Genomic DNA, 16,418 nt, shown 5'->3' with positions numbered 1-16,418 from the left:
AACTTTTCAACATAAGACATGATGTTTGTTATTTGTATCCTCTAATGCATATATTTGTGTTATCATTTTCTCACTTTTATCATATTTTACACATGCATACTATATATGTTTTTTTTAAAAAAGATCAAACAAAAAAAGTCAAAACAAAACACACACATTATGGATGTTTTAGGAAGGAGACCAACATATAATTAAATAATATTAAGAAAGATATGTTAATAATGCATATTTTATAATACATATATTTTAACAAACATCTTAAATGCCCATCACGAAGCAAAGTAAAAACGTAACATTTTTTTGGAAACAAAAACAATTTTTCAAATTTTTTAACAAAAACTATATAAATGAAAACGTAACTGAAACATTCTTGATGCATCGATTTTAAAACGTAACATATGTTCAAAATGTTTCCATAATTACGACCTTAAAATCTTCACAATGAAAATGGCAATATGGAAGTCACGGAGAAATCTATGCTTTCAGGAAGAGGTATTATATTTAATTCACTTAGTTTCTTAATTAAATATGTAAATATTTATGCTACTAAACTTTGTTTTTCCTCTTTATATGATTGCAGACAATGGATTTTAATTTTACTAAGCGGCGATTCTGATGTTTTTAATGTTTTTAATTGTTTTTCGCTCTTTTGCTGTTTTATTATTATCGAGTTTTATTGTCTTATTTTTTTTTTAATATTATTCAGCATTTATATTATGAAAATAATTATGTCTTATAAGATTTAAGTGAAAGACCCATTCCAAAATTTAGATAGATTCTTTATTTGAAACAAATACAAACCCATACTATAATCTTATTTTATTCTAATATGTCGATCCTCAACTTTTCAACATAAGACATGATGTTTGTTATTTGTATCCTCTAATGCATATATTTGTGTTATCATTTTCTCACTTTTATCATATTTTACACATGCATACTATATATGTTTTTTTAAAAAAGATCAAACAAAAAAAGTCAAAACAAAAACACACACATTATGGATGTTTTAGGAAGGAGACCAACATATAATTAAATAATATTAAGAAAGATATGTTAATAATGCATATTTTATAATACATATATTTTAACAAACATCTTAAATGCCCATCACGAAGCAAAGTAAAAACGTAACATTTTTTTGGAAACAAAAACAATTTTTCAAATTTTTTTAACAAAAACTATATAAATGAAAACGTAACTGAAACATTCTTGATGCATCGATTTTAAAACGTAACATATGTTCAAAATGTTTCCATAATTACGACCTTAAAATCTTCACAATGAAAATGGCAATATGGAAGTCACGGAGAAATCTATGCTTTCAGGAAGAGGTATTATATTTAATTCACTTAGTTTCTTAATTAAATATGTAAATATTTATGCTACTAAACTTTGTTTTTCCTCTTTATATGATTGCAGACAATGGATTTTAATTTTACTAAGCGGCGATTCTGATGTTTTTAATGTTTTTTAATTGTTTTTCGCTCTTTTGCTGTTTTATTATTATCGAGTTTTATTGTCTTATTTTTTTTTTTTAATATTATTCAGCATTTATATTATGAAAATAATTATGTCTTATAAGATTTAAGTGAAAGACCCATTCCAAAATTTAGATAGATTCTTTATTTGAAACAAATACAAACCCATACTATAATCTTATTTTATTCTAATATGTCGATCCTCAACTTTTCAACATAAGACATGATGTTTGTTATTTGTATCCTCTAATGCATATATTCGTGTTATCATTTTCTCACTTTTTATCATATTTTACACATGCATACTATATATGTTTTTTTTTTAAAGATCAAACGGAAAAAGTCAAAACAAAAACACACACATTATGAATGTTTTAGGAAGGAGACCAACATATAATTGAAATAATATTGAGAAAGCTATGTTAGTAATGCATATTTTATAATGCATATATTTTAACAAACATCTTAAACGCCCATCACGAAGCAAAGTAAAAACGTAACATTTTTTTGGAAACAAAAATAATTTTTCAAAATTTTTTAACAAAAACTATATAAATGAATACGTAACTGAAACATTTTTGATGAGTTGATTTTAAAACGTAACCTATGTTCAAAATGTTTCCATAACTACGACTTTAAAGTCTTCACAATGAAAATGGCAATATAGAAGTCACAGAGAAATCTATGCTTTGAGGAAGAGGTATTATATTTAATTCACTTAGTTTCTTAATTAAATAAATAAATATTTATGCTACTCAATTCAAAAAAAAATTATTTATGCTACTAAACTTTGTTTTTCCTCTTTATAGGATTGCAGACAATGGATTTTAATTTTACTAAGCGGCGATTCTGATGTTTTTAATGTTTTTTTAATTGTTTTGCGCTCTTTTGCTGTTTTATTATTATCTAGTTTTATTGTCTTATTTTTTTTAATATTATTAAACACTTATATTATGAAAATAATTATGTCTTATAAGTTTTAAGTGAAAGACACATTCCAAAATTTACATAGATTCTTTTATTTTGAAACAAATACAAACCCATACTATAATCTTATTTTATTCCAATATGTCGATCCTCAACTTTTCAGCATAAGACATGATGTTTGTTATTTGTATCCTCTAATGCATATATTCGTGTTATCATTTTCTCACTTTTATCATATTTTACACATGCATACTATATATGTTTTTTTTAAAGATCAAACGAAAAAGTCAAAACAAAAACACACACATTATGGATGTTTTAGGAAGGAGACCAACATATAATTGAAATAATATTAAGAAAGATATGTTAATAATGCATATTTTATAATGCATATATTTTAACAAACATCTTAAATGCCCATCACGAAGCAAAGTAAAAACGTAACATTTTTTTGGAAACAAAAACAATTTTTCAAATTTTTTTAACAAAAACTATATAAATGAAAACGTAACTGAAACATTCTTAATGCATCGATTTTAAAACGTAACATATGTTCAAAATGTTTCCATAATTACGACCTTAAAATCTTCACAATGAAAATGGCAATATGGAAGTCACGGAGAAATCTATGCTTTCAGGAAGAGGTATTATATTTAATTCACTTAGTTTCTTAATTAAATATGTAAATATTTATGCTACTAAACTTTGTTTTTCCTCTTTATATGATTGCAGACAATGGATTTTAATTTTACTAAGCGGCGATTCTGATGTTTTAATGTTTTTTAATTGTTTTTCGCTCTTTTCCTGTTTTATTATTATCGAGTTTTATTGTCTTATTTATATTTTTAAAATTATTCTGCACTTATATTATGAAAATAATTATGTCTTATAAGTTTTAAGTGAAAGACACATTCCAAAATATAGATAGATTCTTTTATTTTGAAATAAATACAAATCCATACTATAATCTTATTTTTTTCCAATATGTCGATCCTCAACTTTTCAACATAAGACATGATGTTTGTTATTTGTATCCTCTAATGCATATATTCGTGTTATCATTTTCTCACTTTTATCATATTTTACACATGCATACTATATATGTAGATTAATAATTAACAAATTAATATTATCTACGTAAAACTATTCATTATTTCTTTCACCCCGCGCATAGCGCGGATCATATCCTAGTGAAATATTAAGTCAAAAAATGACTTATAGTGTAATTCTTTCATGATGCACATTACGCCAACAATAAATGTTGTTATCAATCAATTTTATCCTTTCTTGCAACTAGGAAACTCGAAAATTAAATGTCAAATATACTAAATTTGATAGACACTTTGAAAAGAGGGGATTAAGGAAAATATTTATAACCAAAGTAAAATCATAATAAATGGAAATCTTAGTAATTAATGGTCACCTTAACCTAAAAAAGCGATAATATATAGACGACTTATATTACATAAGACTTGGTTTAAGATGTTCGAGTTTAATGATATGTTAGTAACTGAACGTTAAAATTATATAGTTCTAATATATAAAATGTGTATATTGAGCATGTCGACAATCAGCATTATGGATTGGGTACAAAGGCAATTCATAATACTACATGTATCTTCGAACACAGAGTTCTGACCCAAATGTTTTCCTATTTGTATCCTATCCAAATTATCAGTTGTGTATTTGTAAGAAATCATCAGATTGATTTTCAAATTTTCCAAAATGCCATCTCATGCATAATATTTCCTATATATTAAAAGAGAAACATTAAAAAGGTATAACTTGTAGTTTGTAGTAATTAAAAAAATGTTCTGCTGAATTGTCACGTAATTGAAATATTAATTTTGCTTACGTGGCGGCTTGAGAATCAATTGAAAATTTTGTTAATCCAAAATTAAATTGCTAGGAAATGTTATATTATATAGTATGTCAATTATGGACCATTCATTTATCAAATTGAAATTTATTATATATTGTTTCCTTAAATAAAACCTACAGAATTACCTTTAAAATATATATATGACAATTAATGATTTTAAATAACAAACATTTGCTAACAATATGTATATTTGTTATCATTTTTGTTTAATTATTTATTATTAAAATAAAATAAATTACACAATTACATTAATCATATAATTAAAATTTAGACTTTTTGTATATGTTTGTATTTTGAATTTTTCTTTTAAAAAAAAAATTAAATTTAACAGCCCAAAATCGAGAAAACAAAACTCCAAAACTCCAAACTCCATTAGCTTCTCCCAAACCAGATCTCCATTGTTTCTCATGCTTCCCCCCCCCCCCCCCCCCCCCCCCCCCCCGTTTTTCTTCTGAGAGATGTAAATTACTAAAACTCTTAAAAGTCTCGCATAAACTTTTGTGATCAAGGTTTAAATTCTTTTATGTAATAGGATACAATGATTATAAAACCATATGAATAAATAATTTTATTTTAATAGGTGTTTATGTTAATATATTATATATATATAATTAAGTATACATCATATGAAAATACATACTTATATTTTAATATTTGCATTGAACATATATTGAAAAGTTAATATTTTAATTTTGAAATCTTCATTGTTATTTTAAAATGATTATAAATTATTGAAACCACTAAACATCCCACATTAAAAAATAATTTGTTGGTGTAAAACTTTGTTACAGAAATATGCAAATAATCATAAAATCATATGAGTAGAAACCTCATTTAGTAAATATCCATATTGACAATATCTTGATTATCTTCATATATTGAGGTTTAATCCAGAATTATATTTAACTATGTTTAGGTTGTAATATAATGTTTTCTGTTTACAGTTCAACAAATAATATAGTAAATAGTAATATTTTCCAAAGAAGTTTTATTTTATTTAATTCTTACAACATTTTTAAAAGTTGTTTTGTTTACTTTTTGTGAATTTTTTTAATAAGAAATAATTTATTTTCACTTAAAACATTGAGTAATTATATTATCTTAACGTATTAAAGTTGTAATAAAAAATATTATAGTAGAAAGAAAAAATATTATAAACACTAGATACGATGTCTGCGCTACGCGCGGAAAATGTTTGATGTTTAATGGTTTATGATGAAAATGGTGAAAATATAATTGTTTTGGTCAGTTTAACTATTTTTTCATGGATAAATCAAAAAGAATACTAATTTTACATAGAATTTTTTTTGTATCCATAACTAATTGTATATTATTTAAAATTTATTTAAAGCTTTTCTTTGAGTTTTGAACAATATATTTTATGTTATTAGAATATTTAGCAAATTATTAAGTTTAATAACATTCTGGCAAAATACCAACTAAAATCAGTCGGGTAAAGTACACACATAAATATAAATACACACTTTTTAATTAGAACAACATACAAATGCGAATAATAGATATTTTAGTTAATAAATTATATTGTATGTTTTCCTTAAGTTGGATCAATCTTTGTGAATACTAATACAAACGTGACGCCTATATACTACAAAACTATGGTCTTATTTTCTCAACAATCGTAAAAACAACCTTCATTTATCATACCAAAGCCAATGACCCCTTCCCTATAATTCATTCGCTTCATTCCCTCCATATATTGACTTAACTCTCCTTCTTTATCACTCATTTCATCATATTTCTATTACAAATTTTCAGAAGCAGAAAGCCCCAAAAAAAACTCTCCGTTTCATGTTATTTGGTGGAACTCTATTAAAAGACTTTATGAGCTGTGTCTTTTTTAAAAATTATAATCATAAAGGTTTGTGCAAATAAACAATACATAAACAACTACTAATATATTATTGAGCAATAATCTTCATGGACTATGAAGTATATATTTGTTTTATATTTTTTTGTTGAACTATGAAGTATATAATTTTAATTTTCATATCAGCATCAAAAATTATGGTTCAAATATAATATTATAACCTTACTCTGTTCACAATACTTGCAGAATATACTTATTCTACCATTAAAAACAATTTTGATATAATTTTTTAAAATGCTTAATTTATTCTTAATCATATGTAACAATAATTTTAAATATTTTATAACGGCTTTCAATATTTATTTTATTATCGTTTTGTAAATTATATATGACAGTGATTAATTTTCTAAAACAATACTGATTAACTTTTAGAAAATAATTTTTAACATATTCGAAGGATCAAGGGAATTTCTAGAAATAGCTAGCAGTTACCTTTCTCTAATATAAATATGATTGCTAAGCACTTGTAATAATCATCAAGAATCAAGCAAAAGCATACAAACATAGAGAAATACGTTTCAGAAAAGAGTTCTAAGGGAATTCTAAAAGTCTCCAAATACAAAGTATTAGTAGAAAGTCATTTTCTTAATATACAAAGCTATCTTAAACATTAGCTGTCCATTTTTCATCTTAACCTCTTTAGAAACATTATCAGGCTGGTAATTTTTCCCAACACGATTAGTGTGCCAGACAAAAATCATTCCTTAGTTTATGATGGATGCTGCTCAAGGGAGTACATAGGCTCTGAGCTCAGCTCATGCATATTTTTCATGTAGGATCCACTCTTTCACATACTTCTCCAACATCTTGAAGCTCATAAAAGAAGCAAAGAGAACAGCTATCGTTAATACGAACTTAAGGATTAAAGGGTTCAAGTCATGGTTACGTATCCAGGTGCTGCAATGGTTAAGTTCAAGGAAGAGATGAATGGGCTGAACTGAATCAACTAACATCAATGTGTAAGCTTCTATACACAATCAAGTGGTCACCATTTAGGCATTTACATCAGACTTTTAAATGTGAAACAATTAATTTGAGAAGGAAATTGGCTAGGTGAGATACATTGGAGTGTTTCAAAAAAAAAAGATATACGCTGGGCATTCACTCATGCAAATGTTTTTTTTCTCCTCGGTTCATTTTGGATTCTTCCATAGCTAACTTGAGAGATGGATCAAGCTAACCCAAAGTGGGGTTACTGCAGTTAAAGTAGTGACAACTGCCATGGGATTCTAGGTTCTGAAACTCAAATGTGTACATCCCTTCAGCCATAGAGAAACTCGTGAATTCTGTGATTGTTAAGTTCTTATCACATAGGATAATCCAATATGCTAGCTACTAAATATGATAAAATGTTGCAGGAATAAGAGTGGAACTTAATACAATAATAAGAAATAAAAAAATGTTTGATATTTTGGAGAAGGAATAAACTTGGAAATCTTGGCGGAATAAATAGCAAACAAAAAGGCTTCACCCCGAGCATCACCCAAATAGGCCATTAAAGGACGCCCATAGGTAGATAAACCCATTAAGAGTTTTTAGTGATAAAAGAATAATATACGAATAGCAGTTCAGTTTTCAATTTAATTTTTATTTTTTTATCATTCAGAAAATGCGAACACACTATTTTCTAAAGTATCTTGGGAGCTTAGGCTTAAGAAACGCATATGTTTCTTTTTCCTAGCTTTTCATTATTTTTAACTTATTAAACGGATTAGATATCCATCAAAAAAGCTAGATGGAGCTCTCTTAGGGACACCTTTAGATGTTGTAAGCATTTGCACTGTTTGATACAGTTTGATTTTGGAATCTATATTGAAGGATGATAAAAATTATTTGACTGTTGTTATAGTCTACTTTGTCATAAGAAAAAAAACTTTTGTTATAATCTATGATTCTATGTACTCTTTATCATCGTTATTTAGGCTTTTATATAAAACAATTGCTAAATTTTACAATTGATGTCAACTTTATTTTGGCTTCAGAACTATTGAATTTAAAGATAAAGAGATTGTTTTATACACTTCTAACTTCTTCCCATTCAGGACTAAGGTATGAGTTCCAAACAATACGTAAAACATGAATACATGATTGTAATAAAATGATTAATTTAAAAAGGTAATCTGTAAATTCTTACACAACAGATCAGTTTCCTGCGTACAAAGCAAAATTATTTCACTGCTCTATTCGATGTCTTGTTTCTTTGTTTCCTCTTTGATTGTATTAACCTCTTTTCTTGCAATCTTCGGTTCTGGTTTTGAGTCTCTGATTTGAACCACTTTGGTTCTCACATGCATGTTCCTATACAAATACGAATCATAGGGAGTGAGATTTAGAATGAAAATTTAAATTGGCCACTCAAGATCTCCATTAAGCAAAAGAAAATAGATCAATTTATCTAAGCATCGTGTTCTAGACAAGACTATTGTCCATTCATGTAGCAACTAACAACCTTCCACTGACTTCGTGTTATGGACAAAAGATACTGAAATGAAAGATCAAATTATTTGTAAAAAAAAAAGACCAGACATATTTATAAATTTACAAATCAAGTCTAACTTACTAAGATACATCAATGGATGAAGCCAGAGAGCCTGAAATTGTGCAACAAAATCCGTACTATGTACGCTAGTAGAACCATGAATTAGGATTGCCTGCGATTAATAAAAAGAAATCAGATATGAGGAAGATAAACTACCTCTAAATGTGATCACAATAAAGCTTCAAGGTTCAATTGAACCATGAATTAGGATTGCCTGCGACTAATAAAAAGCAATCAGATATGAGGAAGATAAACTACCTCTGAATGTGATCACAATAAAGCTTCAAGGTTCAATTGAAATATGAAGTACCTTATCATCACTTAACACCATAAAGACATCCATACGCTCCTCACCTTTCTTCACATTCCTTGCCTCCCAAAAAATGCCAGAGCCTTGTCACCACAGTATGCCTGATCTAAACCGTTTTGAAGACACATCCTAGCAGCTTCTCTCTCTCCACCTTCTTCTTCTTCTTCTTCTTCTTCTTCTTCTTCTTCTGCTCCCTCAAAAAACGCTCCTCCTCTTCTTTGTGTTGCCATTGTTGCATTGGAATTTGTGGTTTTAGTGCGAAGAATATTACAGAGACTGATTTGGATCATGGAAGAGGAAGTTTTAAAAAGATGATACCTGTTCGTCCAATAAGGAGACGCTCAAAGCTTAGTTATGAATCGGCTGGGCCGAGGAGATGTCAGTGAAATATACAGCAACATGAGTCTTTTCGGAGGACTGAGCAGATCTCCATAGCTTGATCTTCGTCTGCAGAGGTTTGGATTACTGTGTTATCGAAGAATCGAGAAAGAGAGATTATAGGAGGAAAAAAGGAGGTGCAAGGATACATCTTTAATAGAGGTGTAAAGAGCAGAATCAATGGTTCAGAGTAACGGAGATTTGGAGGAGAAATGATGGCTACAGAGGGGAACCGTCTCACGAAGAAATCACAACGATCTCAAATGAGCCACAACTGCCCTGGCCCATGTCGACAAAGAGGATGTGAGGTGGCAGAAAAAAAGAGTTATGATTGGTTGATTTATTAAGATGACGTCGACACTCTAAGGGAGCTTGGTATTCTCCTTTTAATAGTGTTATTACTAGGTAATAACTTGTGCCTTGCATGGGATGAGATTATTGATTTTGTTATCTTTTTAATAGGCATGAGTATTCAGGTATCCATCGGTTCTTTCGGATATCGGGTTTTTCGGGTTTGAAAATTAAATCTCGTTTGGGTATTACAAAATTCCGAGTTGGATTCGAGTCGAGTCCTCCCGGGTTTGAGTAGGTTCGGTTTTGATGAAAAAGAACCTTAAAATAACCGAATAACTAATATATCCAAAACTGGTTCATACTCAAACTAACCATATTACCCTATTTGGTTCGGGTATTTTGTATCCAAACTACCCAAATGTACCAAAAATAACTAAAATTACTCATTAGACACGGGTTTTTGAGTATTTCTATACAAACTATCATATTTTATCTGAAAATACACAAAAATAATTAAAATAATTAATATATTTAATTTAAAATTTTAATTTTAATTTTTGTTTTTAAAATAATTATACATATAATTATAAATAATATTTTTAAATATATATTTACATTTCAGAAATCTTTGGATACTCATTCGGTTTTCGGTTCGGATCGGGTTGAGTACCGGTTCTTCGGTACATCAATTTAGGAACCATTCGGTTATTTACCCGGTGTCTGATCGAGTTCGGGACCATGATTTTCGGTTCGGTTTTGGGTCGGTTCTTCAGTTCCGGATATTTTGCCTAGTCCTACTTTTTAAGATAAAAATACATTATATTTGTTTAATCTGGATATTCGTTCGGTATTACGTTATTTTTTTAGCCTCCTAAAATATAAATACTATTCTAAATCCATATTTATTTTGTTTTGTTAGGTTGAAGTGATCGAGGTTTTTCATTTTTTGGTGATAAACCTAAAACTATTATATTTGTTTGGCTTCATGTTCTATGAATTTTCGACAGTTCTTATGTCAAACTAGTGGTTTCATTTTTAAATTTCTAAATGTTTGCAAAATCAAATAAAATCTAAATAATAGTTTAAGAAAAAGGACATCCAATATTATTTTTTATTGTTTGTACAAACAATGTTGGTGACATTTTAAGATTTTGTATTTTATATAAGATAATCTAATATTATTTTTGTTGTTTGAACTTAGACATAATATAAAAAGCTGTATATTTATACTCATTGAAATTGGTTTTTGTTGAGTTTAATAATGTAAATTTTGATTAATGTTGATGTGAGTAGCCGCATAGCATGTTTCTCATGTCTTCTCGATCTGATCTCGCATCAGGTCCTTCATGTGATCTTAAGAGCATCTAAAACGGTAAACAAAACACATTAAATTTAAATAATCACATACGAAAACATCATTAGAAGTTAAACACTTACCTTTAACTTCGACTTTTTTAGAAAATTCTCGGTGGAATCAGCTCCCCAAAGAAATCCCTTGTAATTACTCTCGCTTAGACCATCAGCCATCCATGGACACAACCATAAAACATAGTTTAGAGTTATATTCCCATCATCATCATCATCATCATCATCATCATCATCATCGTTCTCAACAACATGTCTCCTCCTCTCAATCTTGTCTAGTTCCTCTAAAGAATCCAACAGTAAAGTGTTATTTTCATGGACCCGAGAAGAGCTTAGAAAGAGATCTCCATGAGTTGTGTAGACGTTATCTGATATCACAATTGCCAAAGATAACATTTTGAAACAATCTATACACTTGGATTATAGCATCGAACCCTATTCATCACTGTATCTGTCACATGTCTCTTTTCAAGAAACCAAGTTAGATACGAAACTTTCAATGTCTAAAACATTTTCACTACAACATTTTAGTTGACACGAATCTTAATGAGTCTTTTTCAATACAATCTACTGCTAATTTATACCAATCATTTAAAAAAAAAAATCAGTAATAAAATATGGAGTTACATCAGCAAAATCTACAGCAAAATCAATCATAGTTTCTACTAATCAACCCCTTAACGTTTTATTCGGGTTTTATTTATTTAATTATTATTTAGTGAATTCGATATTTTAACTTGAGAGAATTACGCATTTGGCACATTTTGACTTTATCTTTGGGCTACTTAGACACTTTGGGCTACTTAGACACTTTCTGTGTGGTTTAATACCATGTTGCCCCTGAAAAAAAATCAGAATGAGCTTAGCTTTTTATTTATTTATTAGTTTGAGTTTTGAAATTCAAAATCGATGAAGGAGAGTGGGCTGCAGGACCTAGGACAAAATGTTAAGGCTTTATTTTTATTTTTAACAATAAGAAGAGAATTGGAATTTTCTTTTTTTGTTTTTAGTCGCGTAGGTTATCGGTTTCTCTTTTACGAAGGCGACGGCGAAAGAGATTGTCGGAATATTACTTTACGATATCAGAGAAGACGAGAGGCGACAGCGAGATTTCGACGAGGTGGCGAGATTTCGACGAGCAGGAGAAGACGAGAGGCGACAACGAGATTTCGACGAGACGGAGACGAGCAGGCAAAGAAGTTGCGGCGGGTGAGTTTTTCGATCTTTTCTTTGTTGATGTTCGCTTTGGATTTTAGGGTTTTTGTAAGATTTTGCTTGAAGTTTTTTTTTCGAAAGCTATTTTTTTTGGGTGGCTGATTGGTTTGATTCATGTTGAAATTGGTGCAGAGGAGGATAATACGGGTGATGTACCCGATGAGATGTTGTCGGAGAGGCGGTTTGCCACAGACAGGTGCCCAAGTAAACGGCTCAACGTTTACTCAACATTGGGTTACCTTGTCTTCGTTAGGGAAGTACTTAAAGGAACGCCTGAGATGGATCGGATTTTGGGTTCTTGATTTGGGAAATTGTTCACCTTACCGGTACGGAGGTGCGCCCAGTCGTCTAAACTGGGGCACGGCCTGCTAATGAGGCCGGCAATGACGATTCAGAGCTCATAAACTGCAATAAGTTGCCATAGCACGCTGGGCTCAACCTTAGATGTTTTGGATGCGGACCACGACCCTGAGGTAAAGCTATAACAATGACAAATGTGTAGAAGATGTGATTTGTGGGGTTGGCAGGATCAGGAGTGATTATGTGTGTACACATGTACACTAAGTCCTACAGTGGGCATGTGTACAACAAACATCGATGTCCACAAGTTATCATATACATCTGTACACTTTCTACCCCTTGTACGCGGGTACATCAGTTATCCACTACAAGAAATATGTCCATTGTTAGCGTGGATTTTATGCTATGTTAGGGGTTTGATAGCGTTTTACCAAATGCTATGTATGCGGCAGCAATCATAGGTACCCCTTCTACGATAGCATTTTCGTAACGCTACAAAAAATAGAGATATAATAGCAATATTTGAATGCTATTATTAAATTAAATAATGGTTCATATTTAGTGCCATGATAGATCATTCTAAAATTAAAAAAAAAACTAAATTAAAATAATTAAAATTAAAACCCAATTTTTTTTATAATTAAAAATAAAATTAAATTTATTGATAAATAAATTCCGGTTTACAAAACTAAACCAGAAAAATAAAAATAAAGTAAACCACAACAGTTTATCCAATTCGGTTTACACTAAACCGGAAAACCCTAAACAAAAAAAAACACTAAACCTAAAAAAAAAAAAAACTCCAGCCGCCCTTCTCCATGTGTGCCTCCTCAACCAGTGTGCCTGGCCTTCTCCATCCTTGACCGGAGACGCCGTCGTCTCTGCTTCCGGCCTCAGGGTCTCCCCCACTACAGCTTCCGTGCGCCTCCTTCGACGCAGCTTCCGAGGATTCACCATCCAGATTTTTTTCACTGTAAAAGGAAGGAGAAAAGTCACGGTGGAAGAAAAAGAAGAAGGAGGAGATGGAAGAAAAAAAAATGTTTCTAACATCTGTGCATTTGTGTCCGTTAGATTAACTTTCATCAATGGTTGTGGTTACACAATGAGTGATCTGCACCCTTTAATGTGATTGGCCACATCTTTTTTTTCTTAAATTTGATTGGCCCCATTATCTTAACCAATCAGATATTTTGTAATTGTTTTTTTTGTATCTATTATTTTTCTATTCATTTGTGTGTGTGCTTTAATATATAGATATTTATGATAAATTTTCAAAAATAAAAAAAAAATTTAGGAAAAATCTAAGATTTAGATTTTACAATTTAAAAATTCAGATTTAAATTTTGAAAGTTAAACTTTTTGATTGGTATTTAGGTATTAGAAAATAGAGTTAAAGAGTTTATGAAATAGAGTTTAGAGTTTACATTTTTAAATTTCGAATTTGAAATTTGGAAAACAGATGTATAATCTAATTTTAAGATTTAGATTTAAAATAAATTTTGATTATATCACTTTTAAAGAATATATAGAGTTTATGTTTAATTTAGAGTGAAGTTTGTGAATAAAATTTAAAAATTAGATTTGTAATTTATGTGTGTAGATTTATAATTTATGATACAATACAAAGGGTTTGACGTATATTTGAGGTTTGGGGAATAGGTTTCGAGTTTAGAGTTTAGTTAGAAAGTAAAAGTTATAAAACTAAAGAATTTTGGAAATTACAAACTGTGTTTAGATATAAATTTAAGATTTTTTTTTGTTTTAAGATATAGATAATTGAGAATATTAAGTTTTGATTTTTAAATTTAAAATTGAGATTATATTATGAAATTATTAGATTTTTAAAGTTTATGTTTAGAGATTATAGTTTAAAGGTAGGTTTAGAGTTTCAACTTAGGCACTTTATTTTGGTATGCTTTTGGAATTGATTTAATATTTATGTTTAGAAAATTATAGTTTAAGATTAAGAAGATTAAATTTTGAATTTAATTTTAAGATTTGAAGTTATAATATGAAAAGATTAGAGTTTTAAGGGTTATTTTAGAATTTAGGGTTTAGGATTTAGGGGATCAAATAGTTTTTCTTAGCATTAGAAAAATGCTATTATATGTTTTTGATAGTTTTATCGAAGACACTTGAATAATATTTTGGTGCTTAAACCTAATTTCCCGATAAGCATTGGCGGAATCAGTAATTTTATTTTCCCGCTCAGTTAATTTTCAAAATAGCATTAATTAAGTGATATTTTAGGTTTCACCCTATTATAGCGTTTATCTAATGCTATTATATAATACGGAAATTTTTAAGTCATCTACGATAGCAGTTCAGTAAAACGTGCTATAACAATCTGCTATCAGTGTAGACTTTTTTTGTAGTGATCCTATTTTTTTTGTAGCTAATAGGGTTTTGTAAACATGGGGTTAGATACCTTATACATGTTTGTTGCTAATTATTTGTTTTGTATGTTGCAGCTAATTTTCCAGCCTATGATGGAGGCCGAGGCGTACAAGTCAGTTGGGTGGGGGTCATGAGATGATGAGATTGACGATCATAAGGTGGAATATATGATTGGGCTTATTGAAGGTGGGTACAAGTTCGAGAAATCAGAGTGGGGAGGGGTGATGCTGCGGAGGTTTTGTACAAGCAGAAGGAGCATAAGGCACCGTCAACGGAAAAATAGCAGTGTACTGGATCAAGTAGCAATGTGGGGAAAGGTCCGGTGTGTAGACTTTGTTCATGTACTTAGTGGAACCAGATGAATATCTGTACATGTGTACACTATAATGTAGGCTTAGTTCATAGATGTCCACATGTACACTTGCTCATTGATGTACACCTTTACACTTTGTTCGCATGTGTAAAGACTAGTATGATTTCAGTTGTATCATCTTTCCAATTTGTTTTTTTTTGTCAGGACAGTTTGTATCAACCGGTGCTAAGTTGTGAGAAAAACACCCACCTGACCTGCTACTTTTCTGCTACAAGTTAACACTCTCCAAAGATTATGCTTGCTGAAGTGTCGTTTTGGTTTTTTTTATTAGCATTTTGTCTTATGAAGTAGTTAGAAATCACTAGTATTTGCGTATATGGTTGAGTCGAAGCTCTCAAGTCTCAACTGATGTAGCTGTTTATTCTTCTTTTATATTTGTTGAGGCCCATTTACAATTAATTTTGGTTATATATATATAAGTTAATGAAAAAAATATATATTTTGAATCTTATTTAGTTTGTTTTCATTATGTGATATATATATATATATATATATTACTTTAATTGTGATATTTGAGTTATTAATAAATTTTAATAGTTTTATCAAATAAGTATTTATATGGAAATTTATATTAATGACGATATATGAGTTATTAGTCATTACCATATTTAAAATTCTTACCAAAAATATAAATTTTTATAAGGAAATTATACATATATTTATATAAATAGTATATATAAGTTAATGAAAAAATATATTTTAAATCTTATTTAGTTGTTTTCATTATGTAACATATATTACTTTAATAGTGATATTTGAGTTATTAATAAGTTTAATAATTTTATCAAATAAGTATTTATATGGAAATTTATATTAATGACGATATATGAGTTATTAATCATTACCATATTTAAAATTCTTATAAAAAAATATAAATCTTTATAAAGAGATTATACATTTAAAAAATAGTCTGACGCCATGTCATTTTTTTGTAAGAGCCATGTATCTATTTTTCGTGCCATGCATCTATTTTTCATGTCATGTCATCTTTATTTAGTGAGAATGAATGTGATGACGACACATGTCAAAATCACTTTTCAAATATAGTCTAGAGGATGGACAATGGACA

The 16,418-nt window shown here is 29.2% G+C and overlaps 2 long non-coding RNA genes across 5 annotated transcripts; one reads left to right on the top strand and one right to left on the bottom strand.

Annotated features, from left to right (window-relative positions):
• Positions 1 to 8,170: 8,170 nt before the first annotated feature.
• On the bottom strand, positions 8,171 to 9,669 carry LOC130510587 (uncharacterized). Of its 4 annotated transcripts, none has more exons than XR_008944275.1 (4): positions 9,346 to 9,669; positions 8,739 to 9,243; positions 8,628 to 8,660; positions 8,171 to 8,476 (listed from the first exon to the last, which is right to left on the bottom strand). It is a non-coding gene; the product is annotated as an uncharacterized LOC130510587 (long non-coding RNA). The 4 variants fall into 4 exon arrangements; XR_008944276.1 differs by lacking the exon at positions 8,628 to 8,660 and having other exon boundaries at positions 9,346 to 9,474; positions 9,555 to 9,658; XR_008944273.1 differs by lacking the exon at positions 8,628 to 8,660.
• A 2,390-nt stretch (positions 9,670 to 12,059) lies between these two features.
• LOC130510606 (uncharacterized) lies at positions 12,060 to 15,549 on the top strand. Its single transcript, XR_008944293.1, has 3 exons — positions 12,060 to 12,273; positions 12,412 to 12,928; positions 15,051 to 15,549. It is a non-coding gene; the product is annotated as an uncharacterized LOC130510606 (long non-coding RNA).
• Positions 15,550 to 16,418: the final 869 nt, after the last annotated feature.

The sequence above is a fragment of the Raphanus sativus genome, chromosome 4, assembly GCF_000801105.2.
Source record: "Raphanus sativus cultivar WK10039 chromosome 4, ASM80110v3, whole genome shotgun sequence".
Taxonomy (NCBI): domain Eukaryota; kingdom Viridiplantae; phylum Streptophyta; class Magnoliopsida; order Brassicales; family Brassicaceae; genus Raphanus; species Raphanus sativus.
Note: the sequence above shows the minus strand (reverse complement) of the source record. Positions and strands in the feature narration are given on the sequence as shown.